The following is a 23,136-nucleotide window of genomic DNA, read 5'->3' as shown; positions in this document are numbered from 1 at the left end:
CTGCCTCAGCAAGGGGCAGGCTGCGGGTACTGGGTCCAGACATACCCCGGCGCCTCCCCAGGCTCATCCCCGCTGGTGCCTTTCCCCTGGGCCTCGGCCTCGATTGAGGCCTCCTTGGAGAGGAGGTTGCTGGCAGGGGCTGTCTCCACACTGCAAGGTGCTAGAGCTCAGAGGGCCTCGTCAGAGGGAAGGGACCAGCAAGGGGCTGGATGCCCAAGACCTCTTTGGCCCAGCAGCCTCAGGGCAGCAGGGAGAGCAAGAGGCCCAGTTTGCCCCTAGGTCGGCTCTGCCCCTTTCCACACAGGCGGCCAGCCCAGCAGCTGCCTGACAGACTCTGGCTCCCCCGAGCTCTCTGCCGGTGCAGGGGGCAGGAACAGACGTGTGCATGTGGTTCTGCCTTGGCCTGGGAGTGTGGACCCTCTGCCTGGCCCCCAGGCTCAAGGGCAAGGGCGGGAAGAGAGCACTACCCCGAAGCGCTTCTCTCCCCGGCTTGGGAGAATTGTGCGCGGCTGGCGGGAACAGCCGGCGAGAGTGCTTGCAAAGCGGCCTTTGGAGGCAGCCGGGGAGGTCTTCCAGCGGGAGAGGGCCGGTTGTGCTCAGAGGCCCCACAGGCCAGGGGCAGGACCCAGCAGGGCCCCTTCCCCTGGCCAGCCTTGCCCAGACCTTCCTGGCCTCCGAGGGTACTGCCCCAGCAAGGGGCAGGCTGCGGGGACGGGGTCCAGACATGTCCGGGCGCCTCCCCAGGCTCATCCCCGCTGGTGCCTTTCCCCTGGGCCTAGGCCTCGGTTGAGGCCTCCTTGGAGAGGAGGTTGCTGGCAGGGGCTGTCTCCACACTGCACGGTGCTGGAGCTCAGAGGGCCTCGTCAGAGGGAAGGGACCAGCAAGGGGCTGGATGCCCAAGACCTCTTTGGCCCAGCAGCCTCAGGGCAGCAGGGAGAGCAAGAGGCCCACTGTGCCCCTATGTGGGCTCTGCCCCTTCCCACACAGGCGGCCAGCCCAGCAGCTGCCTGACAGACTCTGGCTCCCCCGAGCTCTCTGCCGGTGCAGGGGGCAGGAACAGACGTGTGCATGTGGTTCTGCCTTGGCCTGGTAGTGTGGACCCCCTGCCTGGCCCCCAGGCTCAGGGGCAAGGGCCGGGAGAGAGCAACACCCCGAAGCGCTTCTCTCCCGGGCTTGGGAACATTGTGCGCGGCTGGCGGGAACAGCCGGCGAGAGTGCTTGCAAAGCGGCCTTTGGAGGCAGCCGGGGAGGTCTTCCAGCGGGAGAGGGCCGGTTGTGCTCAGAGGCCCCACAGGCCAGTGGCAGGACCCAGATGGGCCCCTGCCCCTGGCCAGCCTTGCCCAGACCTTCCTGGCCTCCGGGGGTACTGCCCCAGCAAGGGGCAGGCTGCGGGGACTGGGTCCAGACATGCCCGGGTGCTTCCCCAGGCTCATCCCCGCTGCTGCCTTTCCCCTGGGCCTAGGCCTCGGTTGAGGCCACCTTGGAGAGGAGGTTGCTGGCAGGGGCTGTCTCCACACTGCAAGGTGCTGGAGCTCAGAGGGCCTCGTCAGAGGGAAGGGACCAGCAAGGGGCTGGATGCCCAAGACCTCTTTGGCCCAGCAGCCTCAGGGCAGCAGGGAGAGCAAGAGGCCCACTGTGCCCCGAGGTCGGCTCTGCCCCTTCCCACACAGGCAGCCAGCCCAGCAGCTGCCTGACAGACTCTGGCTCCCCCGAGCTCTCTGCAGGTGCAGGGGGCAGGAACAGACGTGTGCATGTGGTTCTGCCTTGGCCTGGGAGTGTGGACCCCCTGCCTGGCCCCCAGGCTCAGGGGCAAGGGCCGGGAGAGAGCACCACCCCGAAGCGCTTCTCTCCCGGGCTCGGGAGCATTGTGCGCGGCTGGCGGGAACAGCCGGCGAGAGTGCTTGCAAAGCGGCCTTTGGAGGCAGCCGGGGAGGTCTTCCAGCGGGAGAGGGCCGGTTGTGCTCAGAGGCCCCACAGGCCACGGGCAGGACCCAGCAGGGCCCCTGCCCCTGGCCAGCCTTGCCCAGACCTTCCTGGCCTCCGGGGGTACTGCCCCAGCAAGGGGCAGGCTGCCGGGACTGGGTCCAGACATGCCCGGGCGCCTCCCCAGGCTCATCCCCGCTGGTGCCATTCCCCTGGGCCTAGGCCTCTGTTGAGGCCACCTTGGAGAGGAGGTTGCTGGCAGGGGCTGTCTCCACACTGCAAGGTGCTGGAGCTCAGAGGGCCTCGTCAGAGGGAAGGGACCAGCAAGGGGCTGGATGCCCAAGACCTCTTTGGCCCAGCAGCCTCAGGGCAGCAGGGAGAGCAAGAGGCCCACTGTGCCCCGAGGTCGGCTCTGCCCCTTCCCACACAGGCGGCCAGCCCAGCAGCTGCCTGACAGACTCTGGCTCCCCCGAGCTCTCTGCCGGTGCAGGGGGCAGGAACAGACGTGTGCATGTGGTTCTGCCTTGGCCTGGGAGTGTGGACCCCCTGCCTGGCCCCCAGGCTCAGGGGCAAGGGCCGGGAGAGAGCACCACCCCGAAGCGCTTTTCTCCCGGGCTTGGGAGCATTGTGCGCGGCTGGAGGGAACAGCCGGCGAGAGTGCTTGCAAAGCGGCCTTTGGAGGCAGCTGGGGAGGTCTTCCAGCGGGAGAGGCCCGGTTGTGCTCAGAGGCCCCACAGGCCAGGGGCCGGACCCAGCAGGGCCGCTGCCCCTGGCCAGCCTTGCCCAGACCTTCCTGGCCTCCGGGGGTACTGCCCCAGCAAGGGGCAGGCTGCGGGGACTGGGTCCAGACATGCCCGGGCGCCTCCCCAGGCTCATCCCCGCTGGTGCCTTTCCCCTGGGCCTAGGCCTCGGTTGAGGCCTCCTTGGAGAGGAGGTTGCTGGCAGGGGCTGTCTCCACACTGCAAGGTGCTGGAGCTCAGAGGGCCTCGTCAGAGGGAAGGGACCAGCAAGGGGCTGGATGCCCAAGACCTCTTTGGCCCAGCAGCCTCAGGGCAGCAGGGAGAGCAAGAGGCCCACTGTGCCCCGAGGTCGGCTCTGCCCCTTCCCACACAGGCGGCCAGCCCAGCAGCTGCCTGACAGACTCTGGCTCCCCCGAGCTCTGTGCCGGTGCAGGGGGCAGGAACAGACGTGTGCATGTGGTTCTGCCTTGGCCTGGGAGTGTGGACGCCCTGCCTGGCCCCCAGGCTCAGGGGCAAGGGCCAGGAGAGAGCACCACCCCGAAGCGCTTTTCTCCCGGGCGTGGGAGCATTGTGCGCGGCTGGCGGGAACAGCCGGCGAGAGTGCTTGCAAAGCGCCCTTTGGAGGCAGCCGGGGAGGTCTTCCAGCGGGAGAGGCCCGGTTGTGCTCAGAGGCCCCACAGGCCAATGGCAGGACCCAGCAGGGTCCTTGCCGCTGGCCAGCCTTGCCCAGACCTTCCTGGCCTCCGGGGGTACTGCCCCACCAAGGGGCAGGCTGCGAGGACTGAGTGCAGAATTGCCCGGGCGCCTCCCCAGGCTCATCCCCGCTGGTGCCTTTACCCTGGCCTATGCCTCGCTTGAGGCCTCCTTGGAAAGGAGGTTCCTGGCAGGGGCTGTCTCCACACTGCAAGGTGCTGGAGCTCAGAGGGCCTCGTCAGAGGGAAGGGACCAGCAAGGGGTTGGATGCCCAAGACTTCTTTGGCCCAGCAGCCTCAGGGCAGCAGGGAGAGCAAGAGGCCCAGTGTGCCCCTAGGTTGGCTCTGCCCCTTCCCACACAGGCGGCCAGCCCAGCAGCTGCCTGACAGACTCTGGTTCCCCCGAGCTCTCTGCCGGTGTAGGGGGATGGAACAGACGTGCGCATGTGGTTCTGCCTTGGCCTGGGAGTGTGGACCCCCTGCCTGGCACCCAGGCTCAGGGGCAAGGGCCAGGAGTGACATAAACGAGGAGCAGACAAGGCGGGAAAATCAGAGGAGGATCAAAAGTATGCCACTAGGAGGAGCAAGAGAAGTGTGAAAAACCCGAGGTGAAGTAAAAGGGGAGAAGAATACGAGGAGGAAGAAAAACAAAGCAAAAGACAAAAACGAAGAGCAGACAAGGGGGGAAAATCAGAGGAGGATCAAAAGTGTGGCACTACGAGGAGCAAGAGCAGTGTGAAAAACCCGAGGGAAAGAAACAGGGGAGAAGAATACGAGGAGCAAGAAAAAAAACGGCAAAAGACAAAAACGAGGAGGAGACAAGGGGGGAAAATAAGAGAAGGATCAAAAGTGTGGCAATACGAGGAGCAAGAAAAGTGTGAAAAACCCGAGGCGAAGAAACATGGGAGAAGAATACGAGGAGCAAGAAAAAAAAATCAAAAGACAAAAACGAGGAGCAGACAAGGAGGGAAAATCACAGGAGGATCAAAAGTATGCCACTACGAGGAGCAAGAGCAGTGTGAAAAACCCGAGGCAAAGTAACAGGGGAGAAGAATACGGCGAGCAAGAAAAAAAAAGCAAAAGACATAAACGAGGAGCAGACAAGGGGGGAAAATCAGAGGAGGATCAAAAGTGTGGCACTACGAGGAGCAAGAGCAGTGTGAAAAACCCGAGGGAAAGAAACAGGGGAGAAGAATACGAGGAGCAAGAAAAAAAACGGCAAAAGACAAAAACGAGGAGGAGACAACGGGGGAAAATAAGAGGAGGATCAAAAGTGTGGCAATACGAGGAGCAAGAAAAGTGTGAAAAACCCGAGGTGAAGAAAGAGGGGAGAAGAATACGAGGAGCAAGAAAAATAAAAGAAAAAGAAAAATACGAGGAGCAGACAAGGGGGGAAAATAAGAGGAGGATCAAAAGTGTGGCACTACGAGGAGCAAGAGCAGTGTGAAAAACCCGAGGCAAAGAAACAGGGGAGAAGAATACGAGGAGCAAGAAAAAAAAAGCAAGAGACAAAAACGAGGAGCAGACATTGGGGAAAATCAGCGGAGGATCAAAATTGTGGCACTACGAGGAGCAAGAGAAGTGTGAAAAACCCAAGGTGAAGAAACAGGGGAGAAGAATATGAGGAGCAAGAAAAAAAAAGCAAAAGACAAAAACGAGGAGCAGACAAGGGGGGAAAATCAGAGGAGGATCAACAGTAGGCCACTACGAGGAGCAAGAGCAGTGCGAAAAACCCGAGGTGAAGAAACAGGGGAGAAGAATACGAGGAGCAAGAAAAAAACAGCAAAAGGCAAAAACGAGGAGAAGACAAGGAGGGAAAATAAGAGGAGGATCAAAAGTGTGGCAATACGAGGAGCAAGAAAAGTGTGAAAAACCCGAGGCGAAGGAAAAGGGGAGAAGAATACGAGGAGCAAGAAAAAAAAAGAAAAAGAAAAATACGAGGAGCAGACAAGGGGGGAAAATAAGAGGAGGATCAAAAGTGTGGCAATACGAGGAGCAAGAAAAGTGGAAAAACCCGAGGCGAAGAAAAAGGGGGGAAGAATACGAGGAGCAAGAAAAAAAAAGAAAAAGAAAAATACGAGGAGCAGACAAGGGGGGAAAATAAGAGGAGGATCAAAAGTGTGGCAATACGAGGAGCAAGAAAAGTGTGAAAAATCCGAGGCGAAGAAAAAGGGGAGAAGAATAGAAGGAGCGAGAAAAAAAAAGGAAAAGAAAAATACGAGGAGCACACAACGGGGGAAAATAAGAGGAGGATCAAAAGTGTGGCAATACGAGGAGCAAGAGAAGTGTGAAAAACCCGAGGTGAAGAAACAGGGGAGAAGAATACGAGGAGCAAGAAAAAAAAGGCAAAATACAAAAACGAGGAGCAGACAAGGGGGGAAAATCAGAGGAGGATCAAAAGTATGCCACTACGAGGAGCAACAGCAGTGTGAATAACCCGCGGCAAAGAAACAGGGGAGAAGAATACGAGGAGCAAGAAAAAAAAGCAAAAGACAAAAACGAGGAGCAGACAAGGCGGGAAAATCAGAGGAGGATCAACAGTATGCCACTACGAGGAGCAAGAGCAGTGTGAAAAACCCTAAGCGAAGAAACAGTGGAGAAGAATACGAGGAGCAAGAAAAAAAAGCAAAAGCAAAAACGAGGAGCAGACAAGGGGGGAAAATCAGAGGGGGATCAAAAGTGTGGCACTATGAGGAGCAAGAGCCGTGTGAAAAACCCGAGGCGAAGAAACACGGGAGAAGAATACGAGGAGCAAGAAAAAAAAATCAAAAGACAAAAACGAGGAGCAGACAAGGAGGGAAAATCACAGGAGGATCAAAAGCATGCCACTATGAGGAGCAAGAGCAGTGTGAAAAACCCGAGGCAAAGAAACAGGGGAGAAGAATACGAGGAGCAAGAAAAAAAAAGCAAAAGACAAAAACGAGGAGCAGACAAGGGGGGAAAATCAGAGGAGGATCAACAGTATGCCACTACGAGGAGCAAGCGCAGTGTGAGAAACCCGAGGCGAAGAAACAGGGGAGAAAAATACGAGGAGCAAGAAAAAACGAGGAGCAGACAAGGGGGGAAAATCAGAGGAGGATTAAAAATGTGGCAATACGAGGAGCAAGAAAAGTGTGAAAAACCCGAGGCGAAGGAAAAGGGGAGAAGAATACGAGGAGCAAAAAAAAAAAAAGAAAAAGAAAAATACGAGGAGCAGACAAGGGGGGAAAATAAGAGGAGGATCAAAAGTGTGGCAATACGAGGAGCAAGGAAAGTGTGAAAAAACCGAGGTGACGAAAAAGGGAGAAGAATACGACGAGCGAGAAAAAAAAAAAGGAAAAGAAAAATACGAGGAGCAGAAAAGGGGGGAAAATAAGAGGAAGATCAAAAGTGTGGCAATACGAGGAGCAAGAAAAGAGTGAAAAACCAGAGGCGAAGAAAAAGGGGAGAAGAATACGAGGAGCAAGAAAAAACGAGGAGCAGAAAAGGGGGGAAAATCAGAGGAGGATCAACAGTATGCAACCACGAGGAGCAAGAGCAGTGTGAAAAACCCGAGGCGAAGACCAGGAGAGAAGAATACGAGAAGCAAGAAAAAAAAAGCAAAAGACAAAAACGAGGAGCAGACAAGGGGGGAAAATCAGAGGAGGATCAGCAGTATGCCACTACGAGGAGCAAGAGCAGTGTGAAAAATCCAAGGCGAAAAAACAGGGGAGAAGAATACGAGGAGCAAGAAAAAAAAAGCAAAAGACAAAAACGACGAGCAGACAAGGAGGGAAAATCAGCGGAGGATCAAAATTGTGGCACTACGAGGAGCAAGAGCAGTGTGAAAAACCCGAGGCAAAGAAACAGGGGAGAAGAATACGAGAAGCAAGAAAAAAAAAGCAAAAGACAAAAACGAGGAGCAGACATTGGGGGAAAATCAGCGGAGGATCAAAATTGTGGCACAGCGAGGAGCAAGAGAAGTGTGAAAAACCCAAGGTGAAGAAACAGGGGAGAAGAATACGAGGAGCAAGAAAAAAAAAGCAAAAGACAAAAACGAGGAGAACACAAGGGGCGAAAATCAGAGGAGGATCAACAGCAGGCCACTACGAGGAGCAAGAGCAGTGTGAAAAACCTGATGCAAAGAAACAGGGGAGAAGAACACGAGGAGCAAGGAAAAAAAAGCAAAAGACAAAAACGAGGAGCAGACAAGGGGGGAAAATCAGAGGAGGATCAAAAGTATGCCACTACGAGGAGCAAGAGCAGTGTGAAAAACCCGAGGTGAAGAAACAGGGGAGAAGAATACGAGGAGCAAGAAAAAAACAGCAAAAGGCAAAAACGAGGAGAAGACAAGGAGGGAAAATCAGAGGAGGATCAACAGTATGCCACTACGAGGAGTAAGAGCAGTGTGAAAAACCTGAGGTGAAGAAACAGGGGAGAAGAATACGAGGAGCAAGAAAAAAAAAGCAAAAGACAAAAACGAGGAGCAGACATGGGGGGAAAATCAGAGGAGGACCAACAGTATGCCACTACGAGGAGCAAGCGCTGTGTGAGAAACCCGAGGCGAAGAAACAGGGGAGAAGAATACGAGGAGCAAGAAAAAACGAGGAGCAGCCAAGGGGGGAAAATCAGAGGAGGATCAACAGTATGCCACTACGAGGAGCAAGAGCAGTGTGAAAAACCCGAGGCGAAGAAACAGGGGAGAAGAATACGAGGAGCAAGAAAAAAAAAGCAAAAGACAAAAACGAGGAGCAGACAAGGGGTGAAAATCAGAGGAGGAGCAACAGTATGCCACTACGAGGAACAAGAGCAGTGTGAAAAACCCGAGGCAAAGAAACAGGGGACAAGAATACGAGGAGCAAGGAAAAAAAAGCAAAAGACAAAAACGAGGAGCAGACAAGGGGGGAAAATCAGAGGAGGATCATCAGTATGCCACTACGAGGAGCAAGAGCAGTCTGAAAAACCCGAGGTGAAGAAACGGGGGAGAAAATACAAGGAGCAAGAAAAAAAAAAGCAAAAGACAAAAACGAGGAGCAGACAAGGGGGGAAAATCAGAGGAGGATCAAAAGTATGCCACTACGAGGAGCAACAGCAGTGTGAATAACCCGAGGCAAAGAAACAGGGGAGAAGAATACGAGGAGCAAGAAAAAAAAGCAAAAGACAAAAACGAGGAGCAGACAAGGGGGGAAAATCAGAGGAGGATCAACAGTATGCCACTACGAGGAGCAAGAGCAGTGTGAAAAACCCTAAGCGAAGAAACAGTGGAGAGGAATACGAGGAGCAAGATAAAAAAAGCAAAAGACAAAAACGAGGAGCAGACAAGGGGGGAAAATCAGAGGAGGACCAACAGTATGCCACTACGAGGAGCAAGCACAGTGTGAGAAACCCGAGGCGAAGAAACAGGGGAGAAGAATACGAGGAGCAAGAAAAAACGAGGAGCAGACAAGGGGGGAAAATCAGAGGAGGATCAACAGTATGCCACTACGAGGAGCAAGAGCAGTGTGAAAAACCTGAGGCGAAGAAACAGGGGAGAAGAATACGAGGAGCAAGAAAAAAAAAGCAAAAGACAAAAACGAGGAGCAGACAAGGGGTGAAAATCAGAGGAGGAGCAACAGTATGCCACTACGAGGAACAAGAGCAGTGTGAAAAACCCGAGGCAAAGAAACAGGGGACAAGAATATGAGGGGCAAGAAAAAAAAAGCAAAAGACAAAAACGAGGAGCAGACAAGGGGGGAAAATCAGAGGAGGATCATCAGTATGCCACTACGAGGAGCAAGAGCAGTGTCAAAAACCCAAGGTGAAGAAACGGGGGAGAAGAATACAAGGAGCAGGAAAAAAAAAGCAAAAGACAAAAACGAGGAGCAGACAAAGGGGGAAAATCAGAGGAGGATCAAATGTGTGGCACTACGAGGAGCACGAGAAGTGTGAAAAACCCGAGGTGAAGAGACAGGGGAGAAGAATACGAGGAGCAAGAAAAAAAAAGAAAAAAAAAATACGAGGAGCAGACAAGGGGGGAAAATAAGAGGAGGATGAAAAGTGTGGCAATACGAGGAGCAAGAAAAGTGTGAAAAACCCGAGGCGAAGAAAAATGGGAGAAGAATACGAGGAGCAAAAAAAAAAAAAGAAAAAGAAAAATACGAGGAGCAGACAAGGGGGGAAAATAAGCGGAGGATCAAAAGTGTGGCAATACGAGGAGCAAGAAAAGTGTGAAAAACCCGAGGCGAAGAAAAATGGGAGAAGAATACGAGGAGCAAAAAAAAAAAAGAAAAAGAAAAATACGAGGAGCAGACAAGGGGGGAAAATAAGAGGAGGATCAAAAGTGTGGCAATACGAGGAGCAAGAAAAGTGTGAAAAACCGCAGGCGAAGAAAAAGGGGAGAAGAATACGAGGAGCGAGAAAAAAAAAGAAAAAGAAAAATACGAGGAGCAGACAAGGGGGGAAAATAAGAGGAGGATCAAAAGTGTGGCAATACGAGGAGCAAGAAAAGTGTGAAAAACCCGAGGTGAAGAAAAAGGGGAGAAGAATACGAGGAGTGAAAAAAAAAAAAAGAAAAAGAAAAATACGAGGAGCAGACAAGGGGGGAAAATAAGAGGAGGATCAAAAGTGTGGCAATACGAGGAGCAAGAAAAGTGTGAAAAACCCGAGGTGAAGGAAAAGCGGAGAAGAGTACGAGGAGCAAGAAAAAAAAAAAAAAAACAGAAAAATACGAGTAGTATGAAAAGGTGTGCAATATACGAAGAGCATGAAAAGGTGTGAAAAATGCGAGGAGCATGAAAAGGTGTGAAAAATACGAGGAGCATGAAAAGGTGTGAAAAATGCGAGGAGCAAAAAAAAAAAAAAAGAAAAACACGAGGAGCATGAAAAGGTGTGAAAAATGCGAGAAGCAAAAAAAAAAAAAAACAAGAAAAACACGAGTAGCATGAAAAGGTGTGAAAAATGCGAGGAGCATGAAAAGGTGTGAAAAATGCGAATAGCATGAAAAGATGTGAAAAATGCGATGAGCATGAAAAGGTGTGAAAAATGCGAGGAACATGAAAAGGTGTGAAAAATGCGAGGAGCATGAAAAGGTGTGAAAAATGCGAGGAGCATGAAAAGATGTGAAAAATGCGAGGAGCAAAAAAAAAAAAACAAGAAAAACACGAGGAGCATGAAAAGGTGTGAAAAATTCGAGGAGCATGAAAAGGTGTGAAAAATGCGAGGAGCAAAAAAAAAAAAAATATCCCCTGAGAGTTCTGCCCCGCCCTCTCCTCTATCATCTTAAGCTGCTGGGCAATGTGATCATCACACATATTTTCACATCCTTTAAAATATACATAGTTTTAAAAAAAATGCCTGAATGTAAATGGATGCAAAGTCAGACATTTACAAACAAAAAGGTTCAGAGCAGACTTTGGTTTCATTCAAACCAGAAAGACTCTTAAAAAGCATTACAGAGAGTAAGGACAGTGCAGAGAGCAGGAACAACGTGGCTAGAATCTAGTAAATGCATGTGAAATTCTACCATAGAGTTTGTTTTCAATCCACGTGGTTTCACACTGATGCCTTTGCAAAAATACTGCTACCTCAAGATATATGGAAAAGACTTTTCTAAGCTTACCCATAAACAATTTTTTTGTTTGTTTGTTATCTGGTAAGCTGGTACCAGATTGGAATTTAGTCTCCTCTCTAGGTTAAGAGAACACCCTTTTCTTAGAATGCAGCTTTCAATCACAGATTATTAATTTCTTTACCTTTCAGTGATTTATCTTTGTTTTTATAATTTTTTTTTTTTTACTTCGGTAAAGTAAATAACCATTGTTTAAGATTATGGTACATGTAGGATGGACCAAGCTTTCCCCACTCCTACAAATTCTCTTAACCCCTCCTATTCTTCTGATGGGACCAAGGTCTCACTTCCCTCCAGAAGGACAATCCAAGCTTTTTTATCAGCTGATTTGCCCCTGATATCACAGTCAATTTGAGCACTGTTTGGTCTATAATTTAGGCATGAAACTATGACTACCTAAAGGAAAGATGACTTTTTGATGCAGGATGGCCATGATAGTCCTTGGACTTCAGAGAAAATTGGTTAAAATGAAACTTTTCTCCCCCCCCCCCTTGGAAACTGCAAAGCTGGTTCTTTTAGCATATGCAATTGAAAACGTCTAGGTCGTTAGGTCAGTTTTCATTCCAGTCCCAAAGAAAGGCAATGACAAAGAATGTTCAAACTGCTGCACAGTTGCACTCATCTCACACACTAGTAAAGTAATGCTCAAAATTCTCCAAGCCAGGCTTCAACAATACATGTGCTGTGAGCTTCCAGATGTTCAAGCTGGATTTAGAAAAGGCAGGGGAACCAGAGATCAAATTGCCAACATCCACTGGATCAAGGAAAAAGCAAGAGAGTACCAGAGAAACACCTATTTCTGCTTTATTGACTGTGCCAAAGCCTTTGACTGTAGGTATCACAATAAACTGGGGAAAATTCTGAAAGAGATGGGAATACCAGCCCACCTGACCTGCCTCTTGAGAAACCTGTATGCAGCTCAGGAAGAAACAGAACTGGACCTGGAACAACAGACTGGTTCCAAACAGGAAAAGGAGTTTGTCAAGGCTGCATATTGTCACCTTGCTTATTTAACTTATATGCAGAGTACATCATGAGAAATGCCGGGCTGGATGAAGCACAAGCTGGAATCAAAACTGCCAGGAGAAATATCAATAACGTCAGATAGGCAGATGACACCACCCTTATGGCAGAAAGGGAAGAAGAACTATAGAGCCTCTTGACGAGAGGGAAAGCGGAGAGTGTAAAAGCTACCTTAAAGCTCAACATTCAGAAAACGAAGATCATTGTATCTGGCCTCATCACTTCATGGCAAATAGATGGGCAAGCAGTGGAAACAGTGGCAGACTTTATTTTGGGGGGGCTCGGAAATCACTGCAGATGGTGACTGCAGGCATGAAATTAAAAGATGCTTGCTACTGCTGCTGCTAAGTCACTTCAGTCATGTCTGACTCTGTGCGACCCCACAGGTGGCAGCCCACCTGGCTCCCCCATCCCTGGGATTCTCCAGGCAAGAAGACTGGAGTGGGTTGCCATTTCCTTCTCCACTGCAGGAAGGTGAAAAGTGAAAGTGAAGTTGGTCAGTCGTGTCCGACTCTTAGCGACCCCATGGACTGCAACCTACCAGGCTAGTCTCTCCATGGGATTTTCCAGGCAAGAGTACTGGAGTGGGTTGGCATTGCCCTCTCCGAAAAGATGCTTTACGGCTTGTGCCTTAGCCAGACTACTTTGGGTTAGAGGGCGTTTTTGAGGAGATCGAGTGGGGAGCAAATCAGAAGGCTGTTGTAGGTGTCCTGGTATACGATCTCAGGACCTGAACAAGGATGGCAGTGGGGATGGAGAGAAGGAGCTGCAACGGAGAAAGATTTTAGTGGATATGACTTCACAGCTCAGTAGTTCATTACAGACAGGGGAAATATGAGCAAGAGGCAAAGAATGACGGCAGGCTTCTAGTCTAAGGAACTGACAGCAAAGCCTGGAACCATACTTGCGTGGTTGAGATTCAATCAATGAGTAACTTGTGCTCAAGCAACTTTCTCCAAGGGGAGTAATTCCACCATTAAACTGTAGAAATACTGTTCCTGGGCCCTCATACGTGCAAGTCCCTGAGCACTTGGCATTTCATGAGAATGACGATCGCTCTTTATCTGGTCATCCAGGAAGGCTGTGGGTTTAGGAGCGAGGATGGGCTTGTTTTAAGTAAAGGGTGTTGAGAGCCTTGCAGGATCTTGGGCAATCAAATAGCTTCCTGAGCACTGACATTTCTTTCTTAATTTTTAAATTTACAATTCATCCAAATCTTGCAGTCCAAAACAAACAAACAAACCAACAAACAAAAAATGTGAAAACATCACAGAAAAATAATATCTGAAAATATCTGATCGCCTTGTGATTCATAGGGGATAAGCCTAAACTGCCCTTGAAATTGAGGGACTAGTGAATATTGGCCCTCAGATCTCATCATAATCAATGATGAGCAACTTTTTAAGAATTGCCAGACGTATTTTCAAGTTCGCTGACTTCTCCTGAAGTCAAGATTGCTAGCTGTGATGATTTAAAAATCACTAATTGATAAACACCAATACAATTAATTAACATCCACATAGCCAATGTCTGTGGAGCCAGGCATAACAGAGTCTAAATTAATCAGATGGGATTCCTATTTTGCAGTGCAGTTGATGAGACAAGTTACACAAGATAGGAGATAATATAAATGAAAAGTGAAGCTATATGAGCAGTGCTTTGGGGAATAAACACTGATATGTAAATCGTCACTTCTGTGAAGGATTATTTCATAGATCCAGCCTATGATTTCCTAATCTGTTCATAGACGTCAGTGTTTAAGTAAGGGACTTTACTCCAGATGGAGCAAAGTGTGAATTTTCCAGATCAGTCAAATTGAATCCTTCAAGAAACAAATCATTTTTTGAGTCAACTTCTCTTAGAGATCTCTGAAAATTGAATTCTACATTACAAAAACTTCCAACATTTCTGCCTGGAAAAATCAGAGTAGATGGAGCTGTGGTAGCCATTAGGAATATTCATAAGTATCCAGCCCATGGAGGACTGCACTTCCCCACTCCCTTGGAAAGGAAGTGTGATCACTGACTATCTTTGGCCGGCGAAATATGCATCTAAGTGTCTCTGTCACTTCTGTTAGACGCTTCAAGGGTCAGCGTGTAAGCCACACATTCCCCTCCTGGCCACTGTACTTATTATGCAAAATGTCTGTGCAAATAAAGCCTCCCTCAGACTGGGTCTCTGAGACAGGAAAGGGCAGAGACCCCTGCTGACCCACACTGACCAAGTAAGTAGCATGAGCTAAAAGTTAGCTTTAATTGTTTTAAGCTCAGAGTGTTGGGGGTGGGGGGGTGGGGGGTGGATGCATTCCTGAAGGGATACCTAGCCTGTATTATATTGGAATTCTATCTAACCATTAACGGACAGAGCAAGGTCATTAACATCATGGCGTTGTTTGAAAGTGGACACTTCACATTAAAATCTAGATTTCTGGCGCCTGTTGGCAAAAACCCTGACATGTTTGTACATGGTTGATCCCTTGAGCACATCAACAAGCAGGTATATATTCTCCAGCTCATGACAGCCCTCGTGACTCACTATGACCATACCTGAGCAGTCTTCCTCCCTGAGGGGGGGTGTAGATATTTGACTTTCATCCTCTATCCTAAATGGTCTAAGCATCATACACGTACTGTGCTGACTGTGGTCCACTAGATTGCATCTCATTTCCAGTTACAAACTTCAGTGACACTTGTAGCAACACAAAAAAGTACAAATATCCTCAATACAGCACAACGAAATCTCTTAAGAAAAGAGATTTTGGAATTCAGTTTCCTAGGTTCAAATACCGGCTCTACCATTTTCTATCTGTATCTGGATGGCCTTGCCAGAAGAGCACTCAGCTTTCAGCAAGGTACCACCTGCCCCAAACATCCACTTGTCCAGCAGACTAACAAAAACATGTTAGGAAGCACACATTCTTCCTTTTATTTATTTATTTATTTATTTATTTTTTACCTTTTGGATCCTAGCTCCCCAACCAAGGACGAAACCTGCGCCCCGCCCTCTGCATTGGAAGCATGGAGTCTTAACCCCTGAACTGCCCATGAAGTCCGAGGAAGCACACATTCTAGAGGGACTAATTCAGCATTGAAAACAACCTTTATCCTGTGCTCCTGCTCAGTCGCTCAGTCGTGTCCAACTCTTTGTGACCCCCATGGACTGTAGCCCACAAAGTTCCTCTGTCCATGGCATTTCACAGGCAAAAATACTGGAGTGGATTGCCAAGTCCTACTCCAGGGGATCTTCCCAAGCCAGGGATCGAACCTGGGTCTCCCGCACTGCAGGCAGACGCTTTCCCATCTGAGCCACCAGGGAAGCCCCTCGCTAGGTACCTGGAAAGGGGGAGGCGGGCGAGGCGCAAGGCACGCCCTGCGGGCCACCCGCCGGATTTCGACCACCACCACCGCCGCCGCGTCCCCGCCCGCGGGCCTCGACCCTGCCGGGCCCGTGACGCATGGGGGCCCCCAGTGCGCTGGTCGACCGCCGCCCGGAGGTCCCCGCCGACGCCAAAAGACCACCCCCACATACCCCCCGAAACGGGCAGAGCCCTCCCCCACCACCTCCTACACCGGTAGGGCCGCCCCCCCCAGGACCCCGTCCTCTCCCCTCAACCACCGGGGCCCCCTACCCGCGCCCGCGGCCCAGGCACCCTCCTCCCTCCACCACCAAGGGCAGAGAGGACGGGAAGCGTGGCGCCAAGCGGGCAGGGACACGACAGAGGTGAGAGGGCGAGAGACAAGACAGCCGCGCGAGGCGTGGGGAGGGGTGGCCGGGAGCAAGCCCGGAGGCTCGGAGGGCGTGAGGAGGCGTCTGGCGACCGCGCGGCAGGCCCAGAGCAGCGGACGACGACCGGCTGAGGCAAACAGGTCCAGGGCCAGCGGCGGAACGCGTCGGGCAGGCAAGCGGCTCAGCGATGGGGAGCCGCCAGCCGTCACGCCGCACAGCCCGCAAGACGCGACCGGAGGATCCGCACTGTGCGGTCTGCGGCTGGGGGGAAGGCAGCCATGGCCGGCGCCGCGGGCAAGGCGCCTGCGGTGGGGTGGGGGCGCGCTGAGCACCTCCCACCACCCTCCCCACCCCCCCCCACCCCACCCCAACCCTCGGACCCAACCTCGAGGGAACTTGGCGGGGAGGTCGGGCGGAAGAGGGACACCGGAGACGCCGCCACCGGGCACGGGGCAAGGGTGGCGGGGCGCCCGGCCGAGGATGGAGGGGCGGGCGGGAAGGCGGAGGAGAGCCGTCTTTCCCACCAGACCCGCACTCTGCACGCCGCCCCCCACCTTCTCCCGCGGCCCCTCTTCCCCTACCACCGGAAATGCCACCGGACCCGACCGCCCGCCCGGCGCGCGGCGCCTTCCAGACGTCTTTCCCTCCCTTACCTTCCCATCCGGCGCCGCTGGGGTGGAGGAGAGGCTCAGGAGCCAAGCAGGGCGAGGAGAGACCACCGCGCCGCTCTCAGAACCGACCACATTAATGATCCTTCCGCAAGTTCAACTACGGAAAACTTGTCAGCTGATCTGTCTATAATTCAGGGATAAAACTATGACTACAGAAAGGAAAGATGACCTGACCTGGGATGGCCATGATATTCTATAGAACCAGAGAAAACTGGTTAAAATAAAAAAAAATTATCTTGGAAACTGTAAAGCTGGTTCTTTTGCATATGCAATTAAAAACATAGCTTGTTAAAAAGGCCTGCCTAGGGCAAAGCTTGAAGTTAACCATTTTCTTAGAAAACAATGCCCACTTTGCCTGAGACCTCAGCCTTGGGCAAATGAGAACTTCAACACCCCCCTCCCCCCCAAATAAAGGGAAGTCAAAGAGATATTTTAAATCTTATGTGGAAAACTAGAAGATCTCTGTGTGGATTTATGTATGTCTCAGTGTGAGTCTTCTGTTTTTTGATAATATTGCTGAAGTTGTAAGTGAGTTCTTATTTAAATAATCTAAAGAAAAGGAAGCCCTCACAAGTCAAATAGCTCTAAATACAAGAAAAAAATTGACCTAAATGAATTTTGCATTCATGTGAATTGGGAAATAGTCAATATTAAATATCTAGTATTTTATTTTTTTCACTACTCTAATATAGACATGTCTAAGAGTCATTAACATTAAGCATAAACTTTTCATAGTGCCTAGGTTTATTATAAGTTAAATATTGCTATATTGTTATATCTCTCACAAACTGGTCAACAAAGAAAGTTCCTCTAAAAACAAACAAACAAAAAAACTCCTAAAAAATGTAAATGAGATATGAGCTTTTAGATAAACTATTACAAATAATTATACTTTAAAATATCTGTCTATAGTAGTCTCGATTGAAGGCAGAGGAGAAGGGGACAACAGAGGATAAGATGGTTGGATATCATCACTGACTCGATGGACATGAGGTTGAGCAAGCCCCGGGAGTTGGTGATGGACAGGGAAGCCTGGCAGCCTGCAGTCCATGGGGTCGCAAAGAGTCAGACGCAACTGAACTGAACTGAACTTACAATAGTTTCTCCAGATTTTGGTTACCTGAATTTCTATGGTTGTGCTAAAAACAAGTGATGACAGTGTATTGAATAGCTAGGTCATTTCATAAATTAAGGTTCTGAAACATTCACTACTTGATAGGACCTTCCTCTTACACAGAAACTCTAAAGAGATTTTGACTATCCATGAATAGTGTCTGGTGCCATGCTGAGATGTGCAGTGTAAGAAAGCAATTTTTTTTTTAGATAGTATCACTGATACCAATCAGTTCACCAATCTGTAAAATGCCAATATGAAAGTCAGTTCTTTGTTGCTTAAGGAAAAATGTATGACTTGTTATTAAAGAAGGTACAAGGAATGAAACCGCATTTTATGAAGGAAAAAGAAGTAGTTCTGACTTACAGGTGGCAGTTTCAGGATGGGAGAAGCAAAGGAATGGGTACAGAATGGGATAAGGAGGTTTTATGGAAAGTGGACCCCCAGAAAAGAGTTTGTGCCTAGTACAAGGTTTCTTGAGATGTTGAACTGCCTTTGCTAGTGGATTTTAAGTTTCTTTACCTCTTAAATGATCTGTCCTAGATTTACCTTTGAAATCTTTTGTTAACTTTGGCTAAGTGGATAAATATTGTTTCACAGCCTACCTGACTGTTATAAACCCTTTCGATATTTATGAACAAACCTTCCTAAATAACTGACTTCTAGCTAACTTTGGGATGCTTCAGAGGGCCCCTGAGACCTCCCAAAGAGAGATATTAAACAACCTGAGTTCGTTTGGCATGTTAAACTACATGGGAAGTGCTGTCAGAAGGAGTGATGAATCTTCCCAAGTTATATGGTGGATGTTACTGTAAGGTATAGTTTGTGCTGAGGCAGAAAAGAAGGAGAGAGAGATAGCATTTGTAGTTGGTCAGGGGGTGATAAGTCCCCTGGGCAGGGGGTGATAAGTTCCAGATAGATACAACTGGCCTGGAGCCTCAGGGTGGGACCTAAAGTTCGATTTTGTTTTCTCTGAAGTTAAATGATACAAGCAAGGGCCTTTGAGACTGTTGTTTTCTTTCCTAAGCCCAAAGACTCCTTCAGTTACTAATGTAGATATCCTAGAAACTATGTGACATCCATGAAAATCTGATATGTCCTGGTAAAATGCTGTCAGTTATAATTCTAGTTATCATATTAAAGTGTTTCAAGTCACAGCAGTGACCAGATTTACTTTGTCAATTTCTATCTAATCAGGTTTTAAACATGCCTTCCATGGTTTCACACTGATGCATTTGCAAAAATACTGCTACTTCAAGATACATGGAAAAGACTTTCCTAAGCTCACCCATAAACAACGGTTTTTGTTTGTTATCTGGTAAGCTGGTACCAGACTGGAATTTAGTCTCCTTACTAGGTTAAGAGAACAAATTTTTCTTAGAATGCAGCTTTCAATCACAGATGATGAATTTATTTACCTTTCAGTGATTTATATTTGTTTTTATCATCTGTTTTTACTTCTGTAAAGTAAATAAGCATTATTTAAGATTATGGTACATGTAGGATGGACCAAGCTTTCCCCACTCCTGCAAATTCCCTTAAGCCCTCAGATTCTTCTCATGGGACCAAGGTCTCACTTTCCTCCAGAGGGGCAATCCAAGCTTTTTATCAGCTAGCTGATCTGCCCCTGATATCAGAGCCAATTTGAGCATGAGTTGGTCTATAATTTAGGCATGAAACTATGATTACATAAAAGAAAGATGACTTTTTGATGGAGGATGGCCATGATATTCCTTGGACTTCAGAAAAAATTGGTTAAAATGAAACTTTTTTCCTTGGAAACTGCAAAGGCAGTTCTTTTAGCATATGCAATTGAAAACATCTAGGTTGTTAGGTCAGTTTTCATTCCAGTCTCAAAGAAAGGCAATGACAAAGAATGTTCAGACTGTCACACAACTGGACTCATCTCACAGGCTAGTAAAGTAATGCTCAAAATTCTCCAAGCCAGGCTTCAGCAAAACGTCAGCTGTGAAATTCCAAATGTTCAAGATGGATTTAGAAAAGGCAGAGGAACCAGAGATCAAATTGCCAACATCCACTGGATCATTGAAAAAGCAAGAGAGTTCCAGAAAAACACTTATTTCTGCTTTATTGATTATGCCAAAGCCTTTGACTGCATGTATCACAATAAACTGGGGAAAATTCTGGAAGAGATGGGAATACCAGACCACCTGACCTGCCTCTTGAAAGACCTATATGCAGGTCAGGAAGAAACAGAACTGGACCTGGACCAACAGACTGGTTCTAAATAGGAAAAGGAATATGTCAAGGCTGTATATTGGCACCCTGCTTATTTAACTTATATGCAGAGTGCATTGTGAGAAATGCTGGGCTGGATGAAGCACAAACTGGAATCAAGATTGCTGGGAGAAATATCAATAACCTCAGATATGCAGATGACACCACCCTGATGGCAGAAAGTGAAGAACTAAAGAGTCTCTTGATGAAAGAGAAAGAGGAGAATGAAAAAGTTAGCTTAACGCTCAGCATTCAGAAAACTAAGATCATTGCATCCAGTCTCATCACTTCTCGTCAAATAGATGGGAAAACAGTGGAAACAGTGGCAGACTTTATTTTTCGGGGCTCGGAAATCATTGCAGATGGTGACTGCAGCCATGAAATTAAAAGATGCTTACGACTTGGAAGGAAAGTGATAACCAAGCTAGACAGCATATTAAAAAGCTGAGACGTTGCTTTGCCAACAAAGATCCGTCTAGTCAAGGCTAAGGTTTTTCCATGTCATGTATGGATGTGAAAGATGGACTATAAAGAAAGTTGACAGCCAAAGATATGATGCTTTTGCACTGTGGTGCTGAAGAAGATGCTTGAAGGTCGCTTAGACTATAAGAAGACCCAACCACTCCATCCTAAAGGAAATCAAGTCTGAATATACATTGGAAAGACTAATATTGAACCTGAAACTCCAATACTTTGGCCACTAGATGCGAAGAGCTGACTCTTTTGGAAGTTGCTTTGATTTGCCTGTGAGTGTGGGAGCCCTACCTGGGCACAGGACCTCAGGGGCCATTGCCACTGAATCATGACCTCCACGCAAGTGCATTCCAGCTGTGTGACACTCAGCACGCAGGAGACTGGAAAAGCTATCTTCCTTGGAGGAAGGAAAGGCATACACAGAGAGTGTGTTTTCAGGCCTCTGTTTGCAGCAAGTGTTTTGCTTCTCAGATGTCAGACCTGCAGGCCTACCCCGAGGACCTCAATTCCAGAGTCAGGGCCGTGTGTCTCCCTGCACATTCCGAGCCTTGCAAACACATTCCTGGGTCAGAGAGGTGCTGCCCATGAGGAAGAAGGCTGCGGGAGTGTGTCTGAGGGGGCCAGGTGCCATGCTGGGGTCACCTGGTCGAGGGCACCTTGCACATCCATTGGGCCCCAGGCGAGCAGTTATGGACTTGCCCCTTGCTTGAGATATCCCAAAGCAAGGAGCAATGCTAGCTGTATCAGAAGGAGGAAAACAGCAATGGGATGGATTTTCAAGCAGTTGCTAGGTCACACTGTGTTAGGGCTCCCCAGGAGACATGTGAGAATTTTGGCCCCTAGGCCCGGTATCCAGGGGTGTGCACAGGGTGTTTTCCCCGCAGGACCCAAGAATGTTCCAGACAGACCTAGGCTCAACAGCTGTTGCTAGGCTGCACTGCTTCAGGCACACCAAGAGAAGCAGGCACACTGTGGCCCCGAGGTCCGGTATGCAGGTTCACATACGGGGTGTGTCCCCGTAGGAGCCAAGAATTTTCCTGACAGTCCTAGGCCCCCTAGAGCTCTCAGGTCTGCTCAGAGGACTGAAATTCCAGAGGCAGGGTCATGTATCTCCCCTTCCCTTTGCGATCCTTGCAAAGACATTCCAAGCTGATAGTGGTACTGCCCATGAAGAAGCAAGCAGTGGGAGTATGTTTGACATGACTGGGTGCCTTGATGGGCTCAGCTCCTCAAGGGGCCTTTCCTTTCAAAGTAGGCCCCATGTCCGCTTGGGGAGGGGGTTGGGCCCTCTTCCCTCCACACTGCCAAAGGGTGGAGCAAAGCTAGCTGTCAGAGGTAAGAAAGGAGCAATTGGATGGATTTTCAAGCTCTCGCTAGGCTGTACTGCTTCAAGGCCCACTCGAGCAAAACAGGTGCTCTGTGGCCCCTAGGTCGGGTATGCAGGTTCACACCACAGGGTGTGTTCCCGTCAAAGTCAAGAATTTTCTGACAGACCTAGGCTCACTAGAGTTGTCCTACAAAGCAAAGGGGGCAGAAGAGATGTGTGGAGGTGGGTCTGCCTTTCCCTGTGAGTGTGGGGCTACTCCCTATGGCCCCAAGTTCAGGGATAACTGCCACTAAGAAAGGAACTCCAAGAAGGAACTCCAAGAAGCGCTTTTACAGGAGGCTGGGACAGGGAGTTCGCAGGCTGCAGGGAAAGGGAGCCTTCTTCCGGGAAGAAGAGGCAGCCACCCGGCGTGTGTTTGCAAGCCTCTTTGGAAGGCACAGTTTCGCTGATACAATTGAATTCCAGTTCTGCTCAGAGGACTGAAGTTTCAGAGGCAGGGCCATGTATCTCTCCTTCCCTTTGCAATCCTTGCAAAGACATTCCTAGCTGATAGTGATACTGCCCATGAGGAAGTAAGCAGCTGGAGTGTGTTTGACATGACTGGGTGCCTTCCTGGGCTCAGCTCCTCAAGGGGCCTTTCTACTCAAAGTAGGCCCATTGCCTACTTGGGAAGAGGGTATGGAGGGCTTGCTTCCAAATGGCGAAAAGGTGGAGCAAAACTAGCTTTGTCAGAGGTATGTAAAGTGCAATTTAATGGATTTTCAAGCTGTTGCCAGGCAACACCGCTTCAGGGTCCCCTCTCCCAGAAGGAAACAGGCGCCCTGTGGCCCCTAGGTCCGGTATGCAGATTCACACACAGGGTGTGTCCCCACAGGAGCCAAGAGTTTTTCTAACAGGCCTAGGCTTACTAGAGCTCTACTATAGAGCAAAGGGGATGGAGCAGACTTGTGAATGTGACTCTGCCTTTACCTTTGACTGTGAGGCCCCTCCATAAGGTCCCAGGCGAAACTGCCCTCGCCCTTGCCCTAACCCTAACCCCAACACGACACTCTAACCCTAACCAACACCATAACCCTATCCCAGAACCTAACACTAACCCAACCCCCTAACCCTAACCTGACACCCTAACCCTAACACATCACCCCAACCCTAACCTGACACCTTCACCCCTCAGCCCTCACCCTCACCCACACCCCTAACTTCTAACCCCTAAGCCACAATGTAACCCACACCCTAATCCACACCCTTAACCTAACCCACACCCTCCCCCCCACCCTACTCACACCCTCAACCCTAGACTTAACCTGCATCATCTTCAATTTCAGCACTTCTCATGCATCACAAAAGACAAGGGAGTCATATTTCAAATGTGAATCCAAGACCCATTAACCGCATAACAGGAATATAAACACGGTGAACACATCATTTAAATCACTTGCACCACCAAATACCTCTCCACCACATATCCTATCAATAACAGTGGAACTCATGTATGTCATACATATTGTAACATAGCAATCTAATACCCAACAGTAATCTGGATAATTATATACACAAGATATATTTAAACCAAAAATGTTTAAACAAATTCCAGTTTTTACGATGGTTTCAATCCTCACAAAAGTAGGATTAACAGCATGTTTT

At 49.2% G+C, this 23,136-nt stretch overlaps 1 long non-coding RNA gene and 1 other non-coding gene across 2 annotated transcripts in view; one reads left to right on the top strand and one right to left on the bottom strand.

Moving 5' to 3' along the window:
- Positions 1 to 10,743: 10,743 nt before the first annotated feature.
- LOC122691279 overlaps positions 10,744 to 23,136 on the top strand; it is a 29,729-nt gene continuing 17,336 nt past the window's right edge. The window contains exon 1 of the long non-coding RNA XR_006340375.1: positions 10,744 to 10,840. This is a non-coding gene — a long non-coding RNA (uncharacterized LOC122691279). The remainder of the gene's footprint in view (positions 10,841 to 23,136) is intronic.
- TRNAC-GCA lies at positions 15,186 to 15,257 on the bottom strand. Its single transcript has one exon. It is a non-coding gene; the product is annotated as a tRNA-Cys (tRNA).

The sequence above is a fragment of the Cervus elaphus genome, unplaced genomic scaffold, assembly GCF_910594005.1.
Source record: "Cervus elaphus unplaced genomic scaffold, mCerEla1.1, whole genome shotgun sequence".
Taxonomy (NCBI): Eukaryota; Metazoa; Chordata; class Mammalia; order Artiodactyla; family Cervidae; genus Cervus; species Cervus elaphus.
The sequence above is the reverse complement of the archived record's forward strand: the minus strand, read 5'-3'. Positions and strand labels throughout refer to the sequence as shown.